We start from the raw sequence: 25,719 nt of genomic DNA, 5'->3' as shown, positions 1-25,719 counted from the left end.
GGAGTGGCTGGATGAGTTTGAATCATAGATCTTTTGGTTCAAACTGACCTTGTAGTCCAGTGTTTTATTCTATAGCACCATAGCAGGACTCACAGTGTATTAAAATGGAAATTTTCTAGTAGCAATCCTGGTGTGACACTATAGGATAAGCACTGGATTGCTAACTCCAAGGTCAGCAATTCAAACCCACCAGCCACTTTTCGGAAACACTCTAAGTCAGAATTGACTCAAAGGCACTTAACAACAACAGTCCTTAAAACAAAACAAAAAACCAGAAATGCACATAACTTTCAATATCCTCCTTATTTGTTTTCTTTTTACATAAGCTGATTTCACCACTGTGCTTAACTGAAAACTAGAAAAAGAAAACTGCATGGCTTTGCTAGAATTTAGATGGAAATCAAGAAAGAAGAAAACATTAACAAGTCACTCCCATGAAGAGTGTAGGAAATGGATTCTAGAGTACATAGATAAAAATAATAATTGTGCATTTATTCAGGGCTAGGAGACTTGACTTATAATCCAATGCTTACAACAACCTTACAAAGAAGGTACTGTTATTAATTCACATTTTATGGGTGAGGAAACTGAGTAATTATTTACCCAAAGAGGCTAATTTGCCCAAGGTCACAACTAGTAGGTAGCAGACCCCAGATCTGAACATAGGCCATCTGACTCCATAGTCCTAAACACTGTACTATGCCATATTACGAGTCCTGGTGTGGTGTTGTTGGTTAATGCGCTGCACTGAAAGGTCGGTTTGAACCACAAGGCCAGCAGTTCAAGCTTACCAGCCCCTCCTTGGACAACTAATACAGGGTGTCACTAAATGAGTCAGAACTGACTCGATGGCACTTAACAATAACAATAAACAAGCAACATTACACCACTTCTCAGATAATCAAGAATGTATTACAGAACCAAAAATAAAATTATGTCAGATTTGAGTATGGATATGACCCCAGTCTGATACCCTGTAACAAAAAAGGAGTTGAAGATGAGTTGTATAGGTAGAGAGAGATGAGAGTACATATTGTTTTCATATTTTCTAATTTGTGAATTTTGGAACATGGGTATATTTTCCCTAAAACAAATGACTGCACTGTTTCATCTCTTTCCAAAACACAATTTTACTAACTTGTTAATGCCATATTTATATACTAAACATTCAGGCTGATCAAAGTAATAAAGACTTTTCTTGCCTTATCAAATACCTAGGGGTAAAAATGGTGAGATATGAATCAGCATGACTCAGTAATGAAGAATATGGCTTAGTTTGACCACATTCCATAGACCCCTGTAGATCTAGAAATGAGAGAGAGAAGAGGACGGGCTGCTTTGTCCGCAGTTTGGGGAGACTTTGGAACTCCTGAGCCCATGGACAATGATCTAGCCACAGGCCTAGAGCCGCAAATGAAGTATTAAGCTGATATAAAGTGAGGGGAAGTGCAAAAAAAAACCACGCAGATGTGCAGATAGTACCCATTTGAATTAACTTCGATGGCTTGATGACCAGAGCTCTACTAGAAGAAGATAAAGAAATTTGATAGAGAAAGCAAGTGTAAAATGCTACAATTTGATGAACTTGACCTATACTTATAGATACAGTAGCTTAAAATGCCGACCAGGAAGCAAGGAGTCTTCACATCAAGGATCAAACCTATCCCCCCCTGTACACAGAGTGGATAGGGGCAGGTAACTTAACATTGGCTACCTAAAATGGGTGTGTGTGTGCAGAACGAGGCTATAAAGGCATAAAGTGGCTGGCTTACAAGTTTTCAAGATAGAGTTTAGTTTCAGAGTGTGCAGGGAAAGGTAGAATCTTGTCCAGATGGTTCTGGTGAAAGGAGATGGGGATAGGATTCATTTGATTCAACAGTAAGTAATTGTTATCATGACTAATTGCGATTGTCACAACTGTAAAGGTAGAAGTTTTGTAACAAAAAGCAGGAAGTAGTTCATCTTACGTTCCAGGAACATCGGACCCTAGGATCATCAAGAGTGAAGAGTATGAGTGGAACATGGGACCCTAAGCAGTGACACTAGAGATAGAGGCAGAGGTGAAGGCATAGTCATAGAAAGAGAAAGGCTGTGTGTTGGTGGCCAGAAGACTGGCTTGCATAATGTGCCCTTTGATTATTTAAATGATTATATATTCCTGACTGCTTTTGTGTATATCAACAACAACAACAACAAAAAGAAAAACCAGAGGGAATAGAAGCAAATACTGTTAAATGATGATGCATAGAGGGGATTGTAATCATTGCAATGAGACAAAATATGACACGTTGAACGTCAAACCAAAGTTCTCCCATATAAATTATCACTCAATTCATAATAAAAGCTTCTTAAAAAAAAAAACAAACCTTATATATATATATATGAAACAGCATGACTACAGGGAAGATATGGAATAAATCACTACAATTATTAAATTAAGAGCATTTAATTCTACTCTTACATAATTGCACCCAATTAAAATTTGGGAAATGGAAGTAAAAAAAAAAAGGACATTCTTCAGAAATGTAACCACAGTAGTACTTCCTTTTCCTAGTTTATTTCCCTGGAACAACATTTATTTGAGATGTTTATGTCACATACTATCTTGATATAAATAAGCACAAGAAACATTTTCATTGGAACTTGTGCAGTTTAACAGCACCAGAAGCTAATGGATAGACATGGCATATATCTCTTCACTAGAAACCACCCCTTGAGTGTCCGCATGGATGTGAATATTTTAAAGAATCTCTGAGGGCTAGAAAGAAGACAGAATAATCTTTTAAAATAAATAATTCCTTAATCGAATAAACCAGCAAATTGAATCACAGTGTTGTTAAAAGAAAACCAGGAAAAACTAATTAAGAGAGAAAACTTTAGAGCGTTCGTACAGAATTACAAAAGTCCATGTGTACCCAAAAGTTATCAAAGTCCTACAATTTAGCAAACAGTGATATTATTTATTTTGCAAGGCTCTCTTTTAAACTTTCCCAGGCAATTGAGTACAAGCCCTTAGTCATAGCTAAGAATTACTTCCCAAATAAGTTCCACATGTTATAACTCTTGTCTCTGGTCTTTTCCAAATCCAGCTCTGGTCTTAAACTATGGGCTGGTTTTCCACAATGTACAACTGTCAAAAACCTTTCTTACCAAATGAAGTAAGGAACTTTTCCAGCCCTTTCTGTGAGGTCTTCTATCATGCGAAGTACGAGTGATATGTCAGTACTAAAGAAATTCTCTTTATAACACATGACAAGCAGTATAAACAACAATACCCTTTTCCTTATCTGTGTAAAGTATGTCCCCAAAGAAAACACAATCATTTAATAAACCATTAACATCTGACCTTTTTCAGTCTTACCCTCAGGCCAGGGCTTGAATTTCTTTCAGTTCACCCAACTGGTTAAAAGAACTTTATTAAAGTCTTCTGAAGTTTGGGAAGTACTTTCCTTCCCGAAAGTGAAAGACAGCCTGAGACATTCAGACTCTCGTGTGTTCGGATGATATGTACAACCTGATGTAATGTAACTCATTACTACACCACACTATGAGATACCAAAATCATCCTACCTGATAATGAAAAGATTTCAAGCAACAAATTGTCTTGGATCCCTCCTCTTTGTTATATTCCTCTTGAGAAATTAAGATATATTTACTATGTTGTTGTTTTTGTTAAGTGCCATCGAGTCGGTTTCGACCCACAGCGACCCTGAACAGGGTTTCCGAGGCTGTAAATCTTTACGGGAGCAGATCGCCTCATCTTTCTCCCACGGAACAGCTGGTAGTTTCAAACTGCTGACCTTGCGGTTCGCAGCCCAATTCGTAACCACTATGCTACCAGAGCTCCTTATATATACTATCAAAGAAATTTAGCTCCACATAGCCCTGTTTCCATACTTCTGTTCCTAGCATATATTAAACTGTATAACGTTGGTCAGGGCATGTTGCTGTTGCTAGCGGTCATCGAGTTGGTCTGACTCTTGGCGACCTTACGTTAACAGAACAAAACATTGGTGGGAACTGTGCCATCTTCATGATTAAATTCCAGTTCATTATTGTGGCTAGCCTGTCATTTCATTCGGGGTTTCTTTCCATTCCTGACCCTTTACTTTTTCAGCCATGATGTCCTATTCTAACAATGGTTTTTCCTAATGACATGTTCAAAATAAGCCAATCTAACCAATCTCAATTCTAAGGATCATTCTTGCTCTATCTGTTCTTTCTAAGACTGATTTGCTCACTCTTCTGGCACTCCAACAACACAGTTTAAAAGCATCAGTTCATTTCTGTTCTTGTTTTACACTGACCATTTTTTTGCATGTACATGAAAAAAACTGAAAAGATCTGGGCCTAAACAATGCATACCTTAATCATCAAAGGAACCTGTCTACTTTTTAAAATTTTAAGAAAGTTCTTTGAAATAGGTTTGCCCATTGTAGTACATTCATTTCTTGACTGTGGTTTCCAGGACACTGATTTTTGATACAAGTACAATGAAATCATTTCCAACTTCACTGACTGCTTAAGACATCATTTAAATAATCAAAAAAGGTTACATGGCCAAAATAATTAGATGGAAAAAATGTATCTTTTCAGATAATTCAGGAATATAATAAAACTAGAATGTATACTGTTGTTGTTGTCAGTGCTGTTGATTCATTCCTGACCCAAAGTGACCCTGTACAGGGTTTCTGAGAAGTGGCTGGTGGGTTTGAACCGCTGACTTTGTGGTTCAAACTGACCTAATGGTCCAGCACATTATCCTGCAGCACCATACCACAACTCTGAAATGTCTATTATAACCATCAAAATAAAAATAGCCATTCATACCAAATAAAGACACGAGGCTATGAAACAAGCATTCCTTCGCCTGAAACTTCCAACCCAATCCTTAGATGAGTACATGTAAGGAGCTCTGGTGGTGTTGTGGGTGCTTCTAACCACAAGGTCAGAGGTTCAATTCCACCAGCTGCTCTCCACAGAAGAACGATAAAGGTTCTGCTCCAGTAAAGATTTATAGTCTTCTTTGGACATTTGGTGTCATTAGGTGCCATCGAGTGAGTACCAACTCAGTGATCCTATGCACAACAGAACGAAGCACTGCATGGTCCTGGGCCACCCTCACAATCTTTGCTATGCCTGAGCCCATTGCTACCACCACTGTGCCAATCCACCTTGTTGGGGGTCTTCCTTTTTTTCTCTGACCGTCCACTTTACCAAGTATGATATGCTTCTCCAGTGAGTGGACATTTAAATGAATACATATTTATAATGTGGTCTTGGAGTCCTGGTGTGGTGCTGTGGGTTAATGTGCTGGACTGCAAAGTCATTTGAGTCACACAACACAGTCAGTAGCTGAAGCTCACCAGTTGCTCCTTGGAAATCCTATACAGGGTCGCTATGGGTCAGAACCGACTTGATGACACTTAAAAACAACAACAACAACAACATGTATACATTAAAGAAAAAAAAAAGTAATAGTGGTAAATACTGTTGGCTGGGGGTGCATGGATGCGGGAATTGTAATGATAGTGATTTCCTGAAAGTAATACTGATTACCTGCCCTGTAAGCCTTCACTTACCCAATACACAATATAAGCTTAGGGAAAAAAAATATATATATATAGTCTTGGAAATCCTGTACAGGGTTACTATGAGTCAGAATGCACCACTTGTCTGTCAGTTTGTCATACTATAACAGTTTGCTTGTTGCTGTGCTGCGTGAATCCACGCCACCAGTATTTTATATATACCAGGTGGACAGGTTTCGGGGAAGCTTCCAGACTAAGGCAAACTACGAACAAGGAGTCGTGGACTAATTCTACATGTTTAATCACTGAAAACTCTATGAATAGCAATGAACACTGTCACTGTCATTTCAGTTACAGTGCCTAAAAATGAAAACAGTATGAAGAGCACAAGATATGTTGTCAGATACAGTGCTGGAAGATGGGTCCCTCCAGTTAGAAGGTGCTCAAAATGTGACTGGGGAAGAGTTGCCTCCTCAAAGTAGAGTTGACCTTGATGACACAAATGGAGTAAAGATTTCAGGACCTAAACTTGCTGGTGAGGCTCAAACGTCTGTTAATAATTGAAAGATAGAATGTATGAAGTATGAATCTAGGAAAACTGGAAGCTATCAAAAGTGAAATGGAATGCATAAAAGATTGATATCCTAGGCATTGGTGAGCTGCAGTGGATCAGTATTGGCTATTTTGAATCTGACAATCATATGGTTTATTATGACGGGAATCACAAATTCAAGAGGAATGACACTGCATTCAGAAAGAAAATTTCAAGATTTATCGTAATACATAACGCTGTCTGTGATAGGATAATAGCTATATATCTACAAGGAAGACCAGTTAATACCACTACTGTTCAAATTTACAAACCGAAACAACTAAAGTCAGTGATGATGAAATTGAAGGATTTAAAAGCAAAGATACCAGTTTCAGGACTAAGTCACATCTGGCCCAAGCCATGGTATTTTAAAGAACCTCATATGCATGTGAAAATGAACAAGGAAGAAGAATTGATGCATTTGAGATAGGATTTTGGAGAAGAGTATTGAAAGTACCCATGGACTGCTAGAAGAACAAATGAGTGTAAGAACAGATCTAAGAAGATCTGCTCCTTAAAATCCAGAATGAAGAGACTTCATACTTGGAACATATTATCAAGAGGGGCTGGTCCCTTGGGAAGGACATCATGCTTGATAAAGTGGAGGGTCAGCAAAAGAGAGGAAGGCCCCCAATGAGATCGACTGACACAGTGACAGCAGCCATGGTCTCAAGTGTAGCAACAGTTGTGATGTGTTTCGTTCTGTTGTGCATAGGGTCCCTATCAGATAGCTCTGATCAATGGCACCTAACAACAACAACGTGAGTAAGAACTGATTTGATGGCAGTGACTTTGTTTTTTGTGTGTGCCTGAAATCATCCAGTTGAATCTTAAGTAATCTTTTGACCTAGATCAACTTTCAAGAATTCTCTTTCAAAATAAAATGGTAAAGATATACTCAACTAATGTACAATTATCTTACATCTTCAGATAAGATAACATTCTAGACTATCGCTGAGTGAACTAATGCATTTTTAACAATTCAAAGGTTCAAATATCACTTGAAACAATGTCTTACAGATCTTGCCTCCAACTCAGACTTGCTGCTAAGCTTCCTATCTATAAAGCCTTTAGTTTGTCCCATTCCCACAGGAACCTCCAAAGCCCAACTGCAACACAGATCTCATCATTTCTCCTCACACTTCCAATTTGTCTTCTTTCTGTGTTGTTGTTAAGTGTCGTCTAGTCAGTTTCAACTCATAGCGACCAGATATGGGGTTTCCGAGCAGTTGCTGGTGAGTTTGAACTACCGGCTTTGTGGTTCAAACCCACTTAGTGGTCCTGTGCTTATCCTACAGTGCCACACCAGGACAGGTGCCCAATCATCCTAGACTATGTATAGACTTTCCTTCATTTTCCACATCCAATCCCAGTTCTCCCACTGTCGTAGTATGCCTCCCATTACATCTCCCCAGGAACATAGCGGCATCACCTCACACATCTTTAAGTACCTAGGTTAGTGGTACACACATGTGCAGCTTTCCATGAAACTTCCAGAATGATCTTCAATGAAAAAAAAGTAGAATATGTCACTTCTGACCTTTTGCTATCTATCCACATCATTCAATATAAAAGACCTTTCATTAGCCCAAGATCCTAAAATCCTAAGAAAAGGGCCCCTTTGTATCCTTCTAGTAACCTTTTCTTGTGACATTCACTCATGATATGTCTTCTCTTCCACCATATGACATTACTTATAAACTCTAAGACGCACGGTGACCTTTCCCATAATTGCTCTTCTCTTGTTCACTTGCTCCATTCCCTAAATGAAAACCTCTTACCTTTCCTTTACATTTCAGATCAAATGGCACTTCCTCTGCAAGTCTTCCCTAGTATTCTGGTTCAACTTTTATGGACCCTTTGGGGATACAACGATCATAACAGATCATAGAACTTTTCAGACCATATTACACAAGTCCATCTTCCCAAGCAGATGAGTTTTTTACGGAATGCCTCTGCTTCCAGTTTTCCATTTTGTATCCTCCAGTATGTACAGCAGTACCTGAAGCATACAGTTGTTGGCCAAAAACTATTCCTTGATAGAAGGCTTGGAGGCAAAAAGGAGACTGGAAGATACAAAGCACCTAATTGTTGTTGTTAAGTGCCACTGAGTCAGTTCTGACTCATAAGGACACTGTATAGGGTTTCCAAGGGTATAAATCCTTTTGGGAGCAGAAAGGCTTATATTTCATCCAAAGTAGTGGCTGGTGGACTCGAATTGCTGACCCTGGGTTTTGCAGTCCAGTGCTTTATCCTTTATAGTCACTGCACTCCCGAGTAAAGAATAGCAAAGGCCAAACTAAAAGTTAAGTGATACACTTGACAATGCTGGGTTTCATACTCCTGCAAACAAAATGTCATTTTCCTACTCATATGCCAGTTTCTGCCCATTCATGAACATAAGTGTGAGGTGTTCTGATGATCTACTAAGAATGAGAAAATCTAAAGTGTATAGATTTCAGTATTGTCACCCTTTGTGCAAACTGTTCATGCACTTGGCTGCTAATTGAAAAGTTGGAGGTTCAAGTACGCCCAGACGTATCTCGGAAGAAAGACCTGAACATCTACTTCCAAAAACTCACTCACTGAAACCCTACAGAATGTAGCTCACCTTTCACCAACACGGGGAAACCGTGAGTCAGAATCGAATTGGCAGATAGTTTACTGTCTTTTGGAGAAACAGGTAAAACAGATGCCGACTAACTTTTATCTAGGCATGTCATATGGTGTATTTTCACTACATACACCAACAAAAGGTTAACTAGGTCACTAGATTTTCATTTCTTTTACCAGGTGAGAGGATTAATTTCTTTCTTTCACCCTCTATTTCTTTATCAACTCTGGTTGTCATTTCAAAAACAGACAGTAAGAATAAGTATGCTAAATGCTACTTGCCAAAATATATTGTTGTTGTTGTCAAGTGCCATCAAGTCGGTTCCAATGATGGTGTAGTGACCCTGCAGAGGGTTTCCAAGGGGTGGCTGGTATATTTGAACTGCCTGCCAATCTTTCAGCTAGCTTGAAGGTAGTCCATTGCTTATCCTACAGCACACCACACCAGGACTCATACACGAAGATATTTTTTTCAGAGACAAAAAAGCAATAGTCTTCTGTGTTTTCTTTGAAAGATGCTTTGCTACTTTGTGCCAAAGATTCAATTAGGCTTATGAACAACTTTGAAGAAATGAAGGATCAAAACTTCAGCTTCTTAGGAACTTTGAGTTTACCAATTTGGCAGCAACAAATTACATTATTGTGTTACATTTAGAGCACTGGGGCTAAGAAAGCAAAATCACCAACGAGTCTAAGTCAAACTGTGACTTAGATAAAATTTATTTCATAAAATTCTACATATTCAACTACCCTTCCAGAGGCTTAAATGTGTTGTTGTTGTTTTCCAGTTTAGTATAATTACTCAGCCCATAAACATTACTCTGTAACTAGGAGCAACAACAGATAAGCTACTCTTCATAATGTTTCAGGTAAGAAGAATGTAAAATTAATCACAAATCAAGTGCTTGTAACTCAAAACTAGAAGTCGCTACTTTCGGTTCCAACATTTCACCTATTAGATTAGAATTCACCAGTTAATGCCTGCAACTCAAGAACATTTCCATCCAATATTTATTGTGGAATATAAAACCCTTGCTATTGGGGGACTTATATATTACAATTCAAAAATAAATCAAATCAGCAAAACATGAACAAAGTATCAAATAATGGCAGGAACGATGAAGAACAAAACAAGTTGGTGCGACAGACAATGATGGTGATGAGGGAATAATTTAGATTGGGTGGTTAGGTAAGAAATCTCACTAAGGAGGTGAGAATTATAAGAACTTCCACCCCATTCTACTCAAAACTCAGGAAGATACAGGGAGTACTGTTGTTGTTAAATGCCATCCTGACTAATAGCAACCCCATGTAGGGTTTCCAAGGAGTGGCTGGTGAGTTGGAACTGCTGGCCTTGCGGTTCAAACCGACCTTGTGGTCAAGTGCTTATCCAAGTATACAAGTCCTAAAATACAAGCATGACTGACATGCTGGTGGAATAAAAGGGAGGAAGGACAAAAGCTTAGAAAAGACAATGGGGCTTTCTGTCTGGCGGCAGCCATCAGGGTAAGCCGAGATGGGTGCTTACAAGTACATCCAGGAACTGTGAAGGAAGAAGCAGTACGATGTGATGCGATTTCTTCTGTGGGTCTGCTACTGGCAGTACCACCAGCTCTCTGTGCTGCACAGGGTCCCCCATCCCACTCGGCCAGATAAGGTGGGCAGGTTGGGATACAAGGTCAAGCAAGGTTATGTCATCTATGGAATTCGTGTGCAGAGGTGGCTGCAAACGCCCAGTGCCTAAAGTTTCAACATATGGCAAGCCTGACCATCATGGTGTTGATCAGCTGAAGTTTGCTAGAAGCCTTCAGTCTGAGGCTGAGGAGAAAGCTGGACACCACTGTGGGGCACTAAGATTCCTGAATTCTTACTAGGTTGGTGAAGATTCTACATACAAATTTTTTGAACTTATCCTCATTGATACATTCCACAAAGCTATCAGAAGAAATCCTGACACCCAGTGGATCACCAAGCCAGTTCACAAGCACAGGGAGATGCATGGTTTAACATCTGCAGGCCGCAAAATCCACGGCCTGGGGAAGGGCCACAAGTTCCACCACACTATGGGTAGTTCTCACCGGGCTGCTCAGAGAAGACGCCAACACTCTCCAGCTCCACCGTTACCGTTAATATAAGTAATGTTTGTAAAATTCGTGCCTAATAAATAGTTTAGGACAGACATGTCTACTTAAAAGTGTTCTTTATCTGTTAAAACAGTAGTTGTCTGCAGATGGTATCATGAATGCATTGTCAAGTTATGAAAATAAAAGTGCAATCATGTTTGAAGACAATAAAAGTGAATAGTGTATCTTATTTCTAATGAGGTAAATGCTTTTGTTTTTGCTTTAAGAATCTTACTAGGGAGTTATGTGTCAATGTTTTAAAAAATGGCATACTGTGTGGTATAATAGGTATAAAATAAATTCTTTAAAAAGGAGCATTGAAATTAGCTCGTTCTGTACACTTTAGTGCATGTGCTAAAGCCTACAGTTTTATTGGGGTGATGCAATGCTCTGATAGCCTCAAACACTTGGAGATTTTGTTTTCGATGTTTTTAGAGTTTAACAAAGGTAAATTCAGACCAACCTTCTTAAATAAAAAATTGTAAAAAGACAATGAGGAGTGATGAGCGAATAGGGTGGAGACCAGAGGAGGCCGGGCCTTGAGAACCATGCTATCAAATTTAGGTTTTCTTTGAAGTTACCTGTCATAGAGACACAAGCTATGATCGATCACAATGACAAATGATTCCAAATTATCTTTTAAATAGACTCTTCACATTTTGTAGCTCCTGTTACTACCATTCACTTGAATGTGCTGTACTGGGGTTTTTTAAACCACTGTATCTGCAAAGAGGACTGAAATCCACTGAGATTGAAGAGTTTTACTGCTCATTTGAAAACCAACTCGTGGACAACCAAAAAGAGTCCAAAGCAGCAGCAAAAACAAACAACTATTGAAAAGCCCCTTTGGATATTAACTGCTAAAAAGAGCCTATCAAATAAATTTTAAAAAGCCTAGCTTTTATCTAGGATTCCAGAGGGTCAAGAGTTTATAAGGTTAAAGAAACTATTGCCTAGCATGAAAGAAAGGGAATCTTTGTATCTGAATTAACTTGGGCGGTGGTCTTCATTTTTCACATTCAATGTCATCTAACTATAAAGCAGATGTCTTGTTTATGCAAGTATACATCTTAGTTTGTCAAGAGGCTGTAATTCATGGCACATCTGTTTGTATCTTGAATTTATTTTTCACATGTCAGGGTTAGATTACGACAAAAACAATCAAGAGCTTAAACGGGAATACTGAGGTCTTCATAGCTAGAATTGTCCCTTCTAGAAATAAGAAGACTGAAGCCATGGATGGTCAACAGCAGATCCAGCACTAACGTAGTACCTTGTACCTAGCTGAGCTCACATGATCTCATTTCTCTCCTGGCAGTGACTGCTTGTTAGGAATGTAATATGAATTTGGGGGTACCTTCAAATAGTGCTCTATGATATTGAGAAGTTACTAGGTACCTCATCAGAGACAGATAGCTTTGTAAAAAGCCTACCACAGAAATACCAGAATCCTAAAATATTAAAGCCTGAGCAAATGTGCTTTAAAATAAAACCATCTCTTTATTGTATTTATTTATTTATTTTCCGTCCCTTCTAAGTGGCAGCATATGCGAAAGATAGAGGAATGAGCATGGTCAAATTTTCCATCTTGGTATATTTCAAATTCAACTTATATACTCAAGAAAGTTAAAGATTAAGTATCAAATGACCACTATTACTAACATCTATACGCTTTATTGAATACCGAGGCGCTTACATTTTTAGTGCTAAAAAATGGGGAGTGTTGCCCAGTCCATGGAAGGAAACACTCAACATTTTTTTTTTTGGCGTCAAACTGAATGGTTTTTTTTTTTTTTTTTTTTTTAATTAAATGTTTTTATTTTGGATTGAGTGAAAGTTTACAGGGCACATCATCAGCTTCACATTCAACCATTCATATAGCTTGTTTCATTACATTGATTATTATCCCCTCCATATATCATCAGTTAACAGTGTTTCTCTCTATCCTCTTTAGCTTTTTTTTTTGATGGGGGGCGGGGAAACACTCAACATTTTAAAACTTGGTCTCCGCTTCAAAAAGTCCTACAATAGAAAAATCACTGTTAAAGACAGAAGTGTGTGCTTTGTACTTTTCCTTTGTAAGGGACATATTGCTATTTTGTAGGAAAAGCAAGAAATAGTAACCACATTTAATTATTTCAAAAGATTACGTAGGACATGTGTGGTACAGTGAATTTACTTAATATGTCTCTTCTAGACATGATCTTTATAACTGTTGTTGTTAAGTGTCATCGAGTCGGTTCCGAGGAGCAGCTGGTGAGCTTGAACCACCGACCTTTCAGATCAAACTGACTTTGCAGTCCAGCTCATTAACTCAAAGCACCACATCAGGACAATAAGTACCATCAAATGACTAGGTGAGACCATGCAGTGAATAGGGTGCATGGACTCTAATTTATTGGTTAGTTTTGCCATCCTGCTGGGTGTAAAATGAGCCATTTCAGAAGTAGGAACAGATGATCCCAAGACCGTGAAGAAAGAAGAGCCATAAGAGGAATTCGAGATCTCTGAATAGAAAAAGGTTGGGAACAGGAGCAACAGAACTGAAACACAAACTTCCTGTAAAATGAACCAAGTGAAGTTGAGCGCCTTTGGGCAGGAGGCTGACTTGCAAAGCCTGCCCTTTAGTCATTTACTAACAGAACTAAATGAACTTTGCAACACTTACCTGAGCAGGGCAGAGACCAAGGGGAGAGGTAGAAGACCAGAAAGACGTGTAACCAGCAGTTAAGACTGAAAAGCGGTGCTCCTGACCAGGGAACTATATGTTGAGTTTTCGGATCCTGAATTATATTCTGTTCACTTCCTTAATAAACCCCATAGACAGGAGTATTTTCTGAGAGTTCTGTGTGGCCATCACAACAGATTATAAACCTGAGTATGAAGCAGAGTGCCATGGGAGGGACGGTTGATGTCAGATTAGGGTAAAAAAGGGATACGGTGGTAGAATGTCTAGTTGTACCTCACAGAAATCAGCCTTGGACTGATGATGGTGATTCTCCTTCTTACCCCTTGTGAAGCCAGATGAAATGAGACATGACCCTCATTCCATTTTAGCAATATGTTTGATGCTCCCATTCAATACGGGCTTACAAAGGTTCTTTCATTCTCTGTAGTTACTTTCTTGGTAAGAACTAGGCATTATGCAACTAAACATGAGTTCATATTTTAACCTCTGGTCTGCAAAGTAAAACTATGACCTTAGGAGGCACATCATACATCTAAACATTGACAAGATGGTCTGGCATCATATCACATTTGAAATCTTGTAAATCATTTTAGCCTTAATTTGTTCCCATGTCTTAAGAATCACTTATTATTTGGCATAAAACTGAACATACTGTCTAATTATTGGTCTTTTTTTTTTTTTTTACTGGTACTGATTCACCTTAAGTCCAACTCCATCCTCGAGCAATACTTACTCTGTTCTGTATCATATTAGGACCTTATTCCAAGTATCCTCAAGTTACTCCTTTCCATTCTATTCATAGCAAGTCCTGTCAAAAGCATTTGTTTTCAGTTGGTGAGTAGAAGTCATAATTGTTAATAAAGCCCTATGTTCATAACTCTTCATTATTATTGGCTACAAAGAAAGTCCTGGTCACTTACTAAGAAAAGGGATGTTATGTTGTCTCCCAAATTATTTTTCTTAATGAGTATGAAATTGCAATGAAACAGATTTAGAATTTATAGAATAATGCACTGACTACATGGTCAGCAGGTGGTCTAAACCCACCTTATACAGGGTGGCTATGCATCAGAACTGACTCGATGGCATTTAACAACAACAACTACATCTAGGAATCCTGGTGTGGTGCTTTTGACTGCTAAGCACAAGGTCAGTGATTCAAACCCACCAGTTGTTCCTTGGAAACCCTAGACAGGGTTATTATGAGTCGGAACCAATGCCACAACATTTAACGACAATAACAACTACATCTAGGAACATAAGTACCATTGTTGTTGTTGTTGTTGTTATGTGCCGTGGAGTAGGTTCCAACTCATACCAACCTTGTACAAGGTTTCCAAGGCTGTAAAGCTTTACGGGCGCAGAAAGCCTCATCTTTCTCCCATGGAACAGTTGGTAGTTTTGAACTGCTGACCCTGAGGTTAGCAGTGCAATTCATAACCACCAAGCTACCAGAAATTACTAACTCATTCTTCATTTCATTCAATAAGAAATGAGTCAACACTTACTACCTGCTTACCAAGAAGGCTGTGAGGCTACCATACTATAGTTAGGTTCTGTGGCTAATACACAGTATGTTAGTGTATATTATAGTGGGGATAGTATATAATACATGGGTAAACCTTGTCCTACACTATCCTACAATTTCATTGGGATACACGGAAAACTGAAAAATAGCTTTGAAACAGCAAAAGTCAATACAAAACTAAAAAAGATAGAAATATTTTCATGAAAAACAAAAAAAGGCTAAGGAACCTGTCCAGATTTTCAAGTTCAAAATCAACAAAATGATCTACAAAGAACACTGATGTGACAATTAGCAAAATTATAAATAATCTGTATGTCAAATAACAGTATTTTATCAGCATTAGATTTCTATATTTGAATAATTATATCATAGTTATATAAATAAATGTCTTTTTCCCTATGACATTCAACTATTTAGGGGTTTAAATAGCATGTTTTTTGTAATTTATTCTCAAGAGACTATGCAAGGAAAATTTGGCAAAATCTTAACAACTGGTCAATCATGGTGAAGGATATGTATTAGGTCTTTGTACTATTTATGAAACTTTTCAAGAAAATTTAAATAATTTCAAAGTAAGTAAAGTTTTTTTGTTGGGTAATTGCTAAATAAAATATCAAAAACATAAAATCTTGAATATCTATCTACATAACACAGGGATTGCGTCTGTATTTCTACAACCCAAAAATATTTTGCTAGAGCCAAGCCTTATTCATGATATGAGAATAGAAAATAGAAAGCAGTCAATAGCATTCAGTTTAGTTTTAAACAGTGGACAGCTTGAAAATAACTGTGAGATATTTTATGTTCCAGACAAAACAGAAACAAGCAAATGTACAGAGACCAAACTTTACTCCTGATTACCAAGTGCGAGGGGGAGGGAAATAGGAGAGTGACTTTTTATAGAGTACAGGATTTCAGTTTGTAGTGACGGAAAAATTGCATTGATTAGGGTAGGATTGTACAGCCAATTACTGTAATTGTTGTCAATAAACTGTATACCTGTAAAATGTCTGAATTGGTAAAAGTTATGTGATAGATATGTTTACAACAATGACAACAACAGCAAAAGAGTAGTTCCTGAGGTTACTTTGTTGTTGTTAAGTGCCATCGAGTCAATGCCAACTCATAGCAACCCTTATAGGGTTTTGGAGAAGCAGCTGGTGAGTTTGAATCGCTTACCCTGCAGTTCACACTGACCTTGACATCGGGTGTTTATCCTGTGGCGCCACACAGCATTCCTAAAGCCTACAGCACCCAGTATTCCCAGGCAGTCTCCCATCCATGTACTAAGCAGGGCAGACACTGCTTAGATTCTGCTATCATACAAGATCAGGTGCATTCAGGGTGGTATTGCCGTTACATGTGTAGAACCAAACACTTCATGGGATTTTATTTCTTGATTAGGAAGTTTAGAATCATGGTTCATGGTGCATCCCAGTTAACTGGCCTAACACACTTAGCGTTTTTGTTCTACCTCCCAGTTTGTTGCCTAGTGCCTAGGGTCTAAAATCACGCAAGTGGCCACCCAAGGTACAACAACTGGTCTCTATTCACTTGAAAAATCAGAGGAAGAAGGTTAAGTCAGGAACAGGAGAAAGAAATGGCTAATTGCCTCTATGAACAACTACCTCCTTTGCCATGACACTAGAACTGGATGGCAACTGGCTGCCATTACTGAACATTCTTTTATGCAAGATTCCATAGAAGAATCCTGATCAAAAGAGGGAAAATGCAAAACAGAATTTCAAATTCTCCTAAAAGGGTTTTTTGTCTGGAGCCATGGATCCTGGATGAACTCTTTAAACTATTGCCCTAAAATAATCTCTAAACTTTAAACCAAAACTAATCCCCCTGAAGCCTTCTTAAAGCCAAACAATAGTTAGCATAACTAGTAAAGAATGTCCGCCCTTAGAAGAACAGAAGATACTTCTTGAAAGAAAGACCTACAGGAAAAATACAAAACAATAGAGGCAGACCAACTGTTACTACAAGAACAAGCAAGTTGCTTGCCCAGCAGACATCAATGCAGGTGGTCGGGTCTCCACAGAGCAAACCCCCTTCCAAGACTAAGACTCAGTGGTAATACATGCTCTGATTGGTGACCACACTCGTCACCGATAAGGGGAAGTGAGGGAAAAACAGCAATGAAGCGGCGAGCTAAGTCCTACACCGTTCAAAAGACTCCTGTGAACCCGGCTGGAGACCTGGTTGAACGGCAGTGTGGCAAGACCTGGGGACTCTTGGTCCCAGAGTCAGTGACATAGCCACAGAGGACTAGAGTGGAGAGTGAAACATCCAGCTGATAAGAAGAGAAGGCACATGCACAAGAACACCCACACTTGCAGATAATACCCATTTGACCAGACTTCAATGACTGGAGGATCATAGCTCAACTAGAAGTAAGAAAGAAAAGGAAAAAAAGAGTAATCTGATAAAATTTGATGAACTTGACCTACACCTATGGATGCAGTAGCTCAAGAGAGGGAACAAATCTTTACAGCAAGGATCATTCCCACCCCCTCCATATACAGAGTAGACATGGATGGGCAACTGGGACATTGGCTACCCAAAATGGGGGTGGTGGCTACAAAGGCAAGAAGTGAGAGGTTTACAAGGTTTCAAGAGGGAACCTAGATCCAGAGGGTGTGGAGGAAGGTAGAATCTCCACTGAGTAGTATCCAAACAGTCTGGGCTGATGAAAGGAGATGGAGATAGGTCTCTTGTGATACAATAGTGAGTAATTGTTATCAGGACTGACTGTGAGGGTTGGAAATATAAAGGTAGACGTTTTGTAGCAAAAGGAGGGGAGTGACTGACTTTGCAGTCCAGGAGTGGAGGTCCCTGAGACCATGAAAGGAGAAGAGCAGAGTGCAGGACCCTACCCAGAGAAACAGTGACACCAGTGATGGAGACAATGATGATGACATGGAGAGATGGAGCAGTTGGGGACTCTAGACCCAGAGAGGGAGAGGGGCTGTGTGCTGACGACCGGGGATGGGGGCAGGCTTGTAGGGCATACCCTTTGGTTGGTTGATGATGCATGGAGGAGATTGTAACCATGGCAATTGAACAATATACAATAGGATGAATGTAAAACTAATGTTCTCCCATGTAAACTATCACATAATCCACAATAAAACATTTTTTAAAAACCCAATCAAACCAAATACTGTAGCTGCCAGTTATCTATTACATGTTATACTTGATCAATTAGAAAAAGGAATTCATCAGTTTCAAAAGCCTTGTTCTAATAGTTTATACCTATGCTAGTTTTAAGAATCCCTGGTGGCATAATGGCTAAATGCTTGGCTCTTAATCCAAAGGTTGGTGGTTCAAACCCACCCAGGAGAAGAAGCCTTGCATTCCACTATCATAAAGATTACAGCCTAGAAAACTCAATGACCCTACTTTGTACTACAGGGTTGCTAGGAGTCAAAATCAATTAGATAGCACACAACAACAATGTCTGGCTAGAGCATGTTGTTGCTGTTATTGTTGTTGTTGAGTGCTGTCAAGTCGATTCCAACCCATAGCGGCCCTGTATAGGGTTTCCAAGGAGCAGCTGGTGAGTTTGAACCACCAACCTTGCAGTTCAAACGGTTCTGCAGTCTGGCGCATTAACCCACAGCGCCACACCAGGACCTTAGAATCTGCTAGTGGGTTTAAATGACCTTGCTGTTCAAACCAACCTTTCAGCCCAATACTTTAACCTATAGCACCACACCAGAATTACAACATAGGAGGCATAATTCCCAGCGAAGTCATATATATTTGCCATGTGCCCAAATTAGCTCTGGTCCATTTAAACCATTTATAGTTGTCATACTGAAGCTCTTGGTACATTTAAGTTGAGAATGTATCTTTCCCTTCTTTCTCAGTGAATCAGAAAAAGCAGAGACCCACTTACAGATTATCCTACCCCAGCACAAAAGGAGGAAGGCAGAGAGGCAAGGATTTTTCTCCCAGGCTCTGGTAACAAAGTGGTTATGAATCGGGCTGCGAGCCGCAAGGTCAGCAGTTGGAAACTACCTGCTGTTCCGCAGGAGAAAGATGAGGCTTTCTGCTCCCCTAAAGATGTACAGCCTCGGAAACCCTGTAATAGGGTTGCTATGAGTCGGAACTGACTCCACGGTACATAACAACAACAACAACCAACAGTAGCAGCAGCAAAAGTAGAAGTAAAACAGGAAACAGCACAAACTTTCACAGTAGTAGGAGTTCAAATGGCAAGAGTGTGCGCTTACGGAGCGCTCATGTGTCACTTATATAAAAGTACTTTATCTGATACTGTCTTGACAAAGAACACTCTACTATAAAGTTTTTCTAGTACAATGCTTAATTTCCTAATAATTCAAATGGTTCTTTTATGTCAGTCCTGTGTGTTTGCTAGCAAAATATCTTTTGGGGGTGTATAGACATCCCCACCTCTCTGCTACCCCAGATGTAGTATTTTGGTGTTTTGTTTGTTGCTGATGGTGCTGTTTGTGTTGCTGATAACATACCCAGCAAAACATCTTCTTGAACATTTCTGTTTCTTGCAGGAACTCAAATACATAGCCAAAATTGTGTTTAGTAATCTAATGATGGTGTTAATAGGAACACTGATGACAGTAAACATAGCTATCTCTTAGAGAGTAACTGTACTCAACATTTAATCTTCACATCAGCCTTGGAAGGTGGATGTTCCTGGCCTCAGTTCACACACGTGAAATGTGAGGCTTCAGAGTTTGTTAATGAGCTTGAGTTCATATGATTAGAAAGTAATGGGGAAAAAACTCCAATTTAGGAGGTATGATCCCAAGATCTAACCACAGAAAAGTCCACACAACAGAGATTTACTAAATTAAGTCAAAGAATCTTTGAAGAAAAGTTTAATTTGAGAGGAAAAAAATATGATCTATCTCGTATAGTCCCCCTTTCCTCATACAGTCCTCATGGTATTTTGAAAACGGGGGAAAATTATGTTGCAAGAAGAATATTTCCCTCTGCTTCTTTCTCTTTGGTTCTGAAATAGTAACTTGTGTTGGTCACTGAGGTTTCTAAGCAGGATGTTGACCTCGCCAGAGTTGCCAAATGGTCTGTCTGTACACCATTTCCCAAAAATGTCAGATGACAGTTCACTGTATGATGTTAGTATTATACTTGGCACTCCATCAAGTAGACAATTGGTTCATTCTATGTTCACCAAAAGCTGAAATTCTACCCAAGCAACACTCTCACAAGAATGTTGGTATCAGAAACGATTAAAGAGATGACTTTCTAGAACAATGCTTCTTAGACTATAATGTACATGGTAGAGATCTGGTGATCTTATTAAAATGCTGGGCTTCATTCAGTAGGTCCATGGTGCATTTTTAACAAGTGCTCAGACAGTGCTGCTGCTTCATGGTCCACATCTTCAGTAGCAATTGTTCAACTAATGATAGAGCTCACTAAGAACAAGAGGAAATGTATGTGCACTTCAAATTACAGTAGCAAACAAAATACCCAAATTGCAGTCACGGGCTACTAATATTCATCTTATATGACAGGGTAGTCTTTTCTAAGCTGTTACTATCAAATTGGTATATTTACTTACTTCCAGGATTTGTTGCTAATTCCAGGATTTGTTGCTCCCTCATGGATAATGTTTTCCAAAGAGCATTCAGCACAGTGCTTGTCAAACTTGGGAAATGCTACATACTACCCTTCTCTTAGTGAAACACAAGTGCATGCATATTTAAACTTAAGAGATACTCTAGTACAAAAGCACATCTAAAGTTACTTAACCAAGGGTTTCTGAAAGTAATTTGGTCATGGAATCTTTTAACTCCCTGGTCCTTACTAACATTGTATTTGTACTGCTAATAGTATTATGATGGTTCTATTGTTCTATAGAACACACATTTGTAAAATAAAAACATATGAAACTTTAATCAGAATTTTGCCCTTGCTGCCAACATATGACTTCTGGGATTTAGTAATATCATCATAAAGTACTTGAACTGTAAAATATTTTACAATCTTAGACTGAGTGATTTTTTTTTTTAATGAAAGTAAAAATCAGAGAAAGGAGATAACTTATTTTGTTTTAAGGGGATACCTAGTACATCACACATTTTTCAATAATTTATAAAATGAATGTTGTCACTAAAGAAAGAGTTAAACTGTTGGATGACACTAAAATCCAAAGTATACATTACACATACACAGAGTTAGTGTTGCTATGAAGTGCCTTGGAATCAGTTCTGACGCAGAGCAACCTGTTGTATAGGGTTTCCAAGGAGCAGCTGATAGGTTTGAAACACTGACCTTGTGGTTCACAGTCCAGTGCTTATCCTACAGTGCTACACCAATGAGTCCACATAATATACAGTAGTGTTTACGAATCGAGCTGCAAACCGCAAGGTCAGCAGTTCCAAATGACCAGCAGTTCCACGGGAGAAAGATGAGGCTTTCTGCTCCCATAAAAATTTACAGCCTCAGAAACCTGTACAGGGTCGCTATGAGTCAGAATCGACTCCAGGGCACATAACCACCACCACCATGTTGTATTACTAAACACAGTGGTAATTCTGGCCAAATTAGTGGCAGAAGGGGCGGTATTTCGGAGGAGTTGTCTATGACATTGTAAAATGAGCCAAGAAACCTTGACGTCAAGAGACTCTTGACATACTGTGGGTGACATTATCAGAGCTGCCTGTATGACCGTTTGCAGCTCTGTCTGTCCCTGTGCTGACCAATAAGAAAGCAGCAGAATTCACTAGGTGGTATTTCATGGAAAACTTTGCAAACTGGATAGACTAACTTCTCTCCTACTCCATTCTACCTCTGCACCACCTACACACACACACACACACACACACACACACACACTTCTTCCTACCTAAAGCACAGGCCTGATACCAGGAATGCAACTGTCATAATAAAACCAAAAAAACGATGAGCATGAAGATAAAGACAACATGGTAAAAAATGGTACAGAGGAGCCCCTGGCTGGTACAAACAGTTAAACACCTAACATTGAATCAAAGGTTAGTTGTTCAAATCCACCTATAAAGGCCCAGAAGACAGACCTGGCTATTTGTTTCCAAAAGTTCACAGCCTTGAAAACCTCAGAAAGCAGTTCTCCATCCCGGAAAAGGGATCACCTTGAATCAGAACTGACTCAAGGGTAATGAATGACAAAAACAAGAAGAGAAAGAGAGAAAAGGGGGCTGGGCTCCTAGGCATCAGTGCAGGCTGCCAACTCCCAGATTTCTTACATGAGGTAGGTAAAGCCATTATCGATCTGATCGAGTATTAAGTGGGATTTCAAGGAGCCCTGGTGATGCAGTGTTTAAGTGCTTGGCTGCTAACCAAAAAGTTTGTGGTTCAAACCCACCAGACACTCCAAGGAAGAAAGATATGAGCGCTTGCTTCCATAGCATTTCACATTTGGAAACCGCAGGGCTGTTCTGCTCTTCCTATAGGGTTGCTAAGAGTCTGTATCAATTTGACAGCAATGAAGTGGAACTTGTATTATTGAGAGCCAAACATGGAGTCCTGGTGTAGCACTACAGGATAAGCACTGGACTGCCGGTTTGAACCACAAGACTGGCAGTTCAAACTTACCAGCCACTCCTCGGAAATCCTATACAGGGTCGCTAAGAGTCAGAACCAACTCCACGGTACTTAACAACAACAGCAGAGCCAAACATGCAAAACATCATTGCTCCTTGTAGCTTTTACATAGGTAACCACAGGGAGGAAGCGAGGCAACTGTTGAATGTAGGGGATTGCAATTATTGAGATGAAAAATTGTTGAGTGTGAAATTGATGATCTTGCCTGTAACCTTCATTCAATTCACAAAAAGAGAGAGAGAGAGAAAGGGGAACAAAGCTAGCAGATTTGGAGAGACCAAACTACCATCAAGAAAAGGAACCATGAGCACACTTGTCCTTTGGATCTAGGATCCCTGCAATGAGAATCTCCTGATGTCAAGATGTCTTTAGGTCTCCAAGGAAATAAGGATCCCAGAGTAAACAGAAAGAGAAAGCCTTCCTCTAGAGCAGAGGTGAGGAATGTCTGGTCCACGCATCATATGTTGTTATGTGCCATCGAGTTGGTTCCGACCCATAGCGACCCTGTATAGGGTTTCCGAGGGTGTAAATCTTTACGGGAGTAGAAAGCCTCATCTTTCTCCCGTGGAACAGCTGGTAGCTTCGAACCGCTGACCTTAAGGTTCGCAGCCCAATTCGTAACCACTACGCTACCAGAGCTCCTTTATGACCCTCAAAATCATTGGGTCTGGCCTTGCAAAGCCAACTGCAGTTCCAACAGTGACATTTTTTGTCATGTTAGTGTCACTGCATCAGTTCCAACTCATAGCGATCCTAAAGAGGAATGGCTGGTGAGTTTGAACTGCTGGTCTTACGGCACCACACCAGGACTCCAGCAATCACACTATTAAGTGCCATCAAGTCGGTTCCGACCCATGATGCCCCTGTATACAAGGTTTCCGAAGAGATGCTGGTGAGTTTGAACCACCAACTTTGCAGTTCAGATGGTTTTGCAGTCTGGAGCATTAACCCACAGTGCCAAACCAGGACTCCAGCAATCATATTAGGGTGAGTTGATTAAATGTTTGACCAAATATAGCAGGCTAATTTTTGCACTGTAAGTAAATGTGCTGGATTTCAAGGTTGATTTGAACCACAAAATCAACAGTTCAAGTTCATCAGCTGCTCCTCAGAAACCCTATACAGGGTCACTGTGAGTCGGATTCAACAACAACAACAGTTTTTAAGTTGATAATTTTGCATGGTCTGAGAATGATGTTATAAATTTTGGCAGAAAAATAGGTTCCCCGTCCCTGCTTAGAACTAGAACCCTTAATTCAAGCTTCTAGCCTTCAAAATTATGAGAGAATATATTTCCATTAAAGTCAACTACTTGCAGTAATTTTCTTAAAGCCTACTAGATAATTAAGACAGCCACTAACTTTAATTCATGGTGTCAGAATTCAGTGGGATAATATATCTAAAAGTGCCACGGTGGCACTGAAGGTTAGGTGTTGGGTTGCTAACTGCAAGTGCAGCCGTTTAATCACAAGCTGCTCTGAAAGATGAGGCTATCTCCTCCAGGAAAAATTTATGAAAACTCTGCATGGAGTCATTGTGAATCAGAACCGACTCAAGAGCAGCAGTGGGTTTGGTTGATTTTTGTTTTTCAGTTGAAACAGCAAAGTAATATTTTTAAACAATTGGTAACGGGTGGATTCCTGACATTCCTTTAAACATTAATAAAAAAGAAATTCCAATTAGAATCTAAGAGTGTTGCAAGCACAGCTAGGCTGTGTTAGCACCCAGATAGAGTCCCTCTCCTACAACCTATTTATGATAGTTCTTAGTGCCACACTCATGCTGAGACCACTACCAGGGGCTCAGGCACATCTGAGCGTGTCTGATGAACCACACAGATATTCTACAGAAATGTCGTCAAAGACACTGAGAAGGGCTGCCCAACAAGTTTTAGCATCTGAGAGGAACAGGGGATCTGAGAACAGTTTATGTGGTAATAATTTTTCAAATCTGTTCCTGGCTCAGCTACATGGGCCTAAAATACTAAAGGCTCTCTGGTAGCGTAGTGGTTACAAATCGGGCTGCAAACCACAAGGTCAGCAGTTCGAAACTACCAGCTGTTCCGTGGGAGAAAGATGAGGCTTTCTGCTCCCCTAAAGATTTACAGCCTCAGAAACCCTGAGTCGGAACTGACTCCACGGCACATAGCCACCACCACCAAGTAAAACACCCATAAAAACAAGTTCTAAGCACTCAGTGATGTAGTTACACAGTGCTGCTTTAACTACACAAATGCTACGTACAATTGGATGGCTTCAAAGAACAAAAATGCATTTTCTCGTGCTGCTTTAACTACACAAATGCTACGTACGATTGGATGGCTTCAAAGAACAAAAATGCATTTTCTCATAATTCTATAGACTAAAAATCCAAATTTAGGTCTTGCCATGTTGATCCCCTCCTTGTTGGTATCTTGAGTGTTTCCTGATTCCTTGAACTTGTAGACAATACTCACAGGGCATCTGTCTTCCACCATGTGTATATATGTCTCTGGGTCTACTTTGCTCTTTTGATAACTCAGAAGTGATTTGGTTTAGAATCCACACTATAGTACTATGGCCTCATTAACATAACAAGTTAACTTAACATTTTTGGAGCACACACCATTAAGTTAAGAGTTAAAGGACTAGAAAGAACATCTCCTATTCAAAGTACAGGAAAGATTACACACAAAATGTATAACATGCACACTCAATATTCTTATTCACATGCCCCCTAGGCAGGAGATTATAGGATGTGCTCCATTGCAAACCACCAAAATAGTTCCTTAAAATGCTTTGTACAGAAATAATTAAAACTCTGACATACATATTAGGTGAATGCTTTCAGCATCGCACCTCTCAAGAATACATATTAATGAGGGGAGAGGAGAAGAAAAGAAAAGGAGAGCATTTCATCAGCTAGAAAAAAAACAATAATTCATCTGCCATTTTGATTCCTGAGTCCTGGATGTAAGCTTCTAAGGTACAGATCAAAGACACTAGAGATGTGAAGCAACTGACAACCACACACTGTCAGCCACCACATGGTTTTCCTCATCC

At 39.5% G+C, this 25,719-nt stretch overlaps 1 protein-coding gene and 1 pseudogene across 1 annotated transcript in view; one reads left to right on the top strand and one right to left on the bottom strand.

Moving 5' to 3' along the window:
* Window positions 1-25,719, bottom strand: part of ARHGAP42 (Rho GTPase activating protein 42) — a 387,979-nt gene that overhangs the window by 172,412 nt on the left and 189,848 nt on the right. The window lies entirely within an intron of this gene.
* On the top strand, window positions 10,253-10,866 carry LOC102813734 (annotated as a pseudogene).

The sequence above is a fragment of the Chrysochloris asiatica genome, unplaced genomic scaffold, assembly GCF_000296735.1.
Source record: "Chrysochloris asiatica unplaced genomic scaffold, ChrAsi1.0 scaffold00008, whole genome shotgun sequence".
Taxonomy (NCBI): Eukaryota; Metazoa; Chordata; class Mammalia; order Afrosoricida; family Chrysochloridae; genus Chrysochloris; species Chrysochloris asiatica.
Note: the sequence above shows the minus strand (reverse complement) of the source record. Positions and strands in the feature narration are given on the sequence as shown.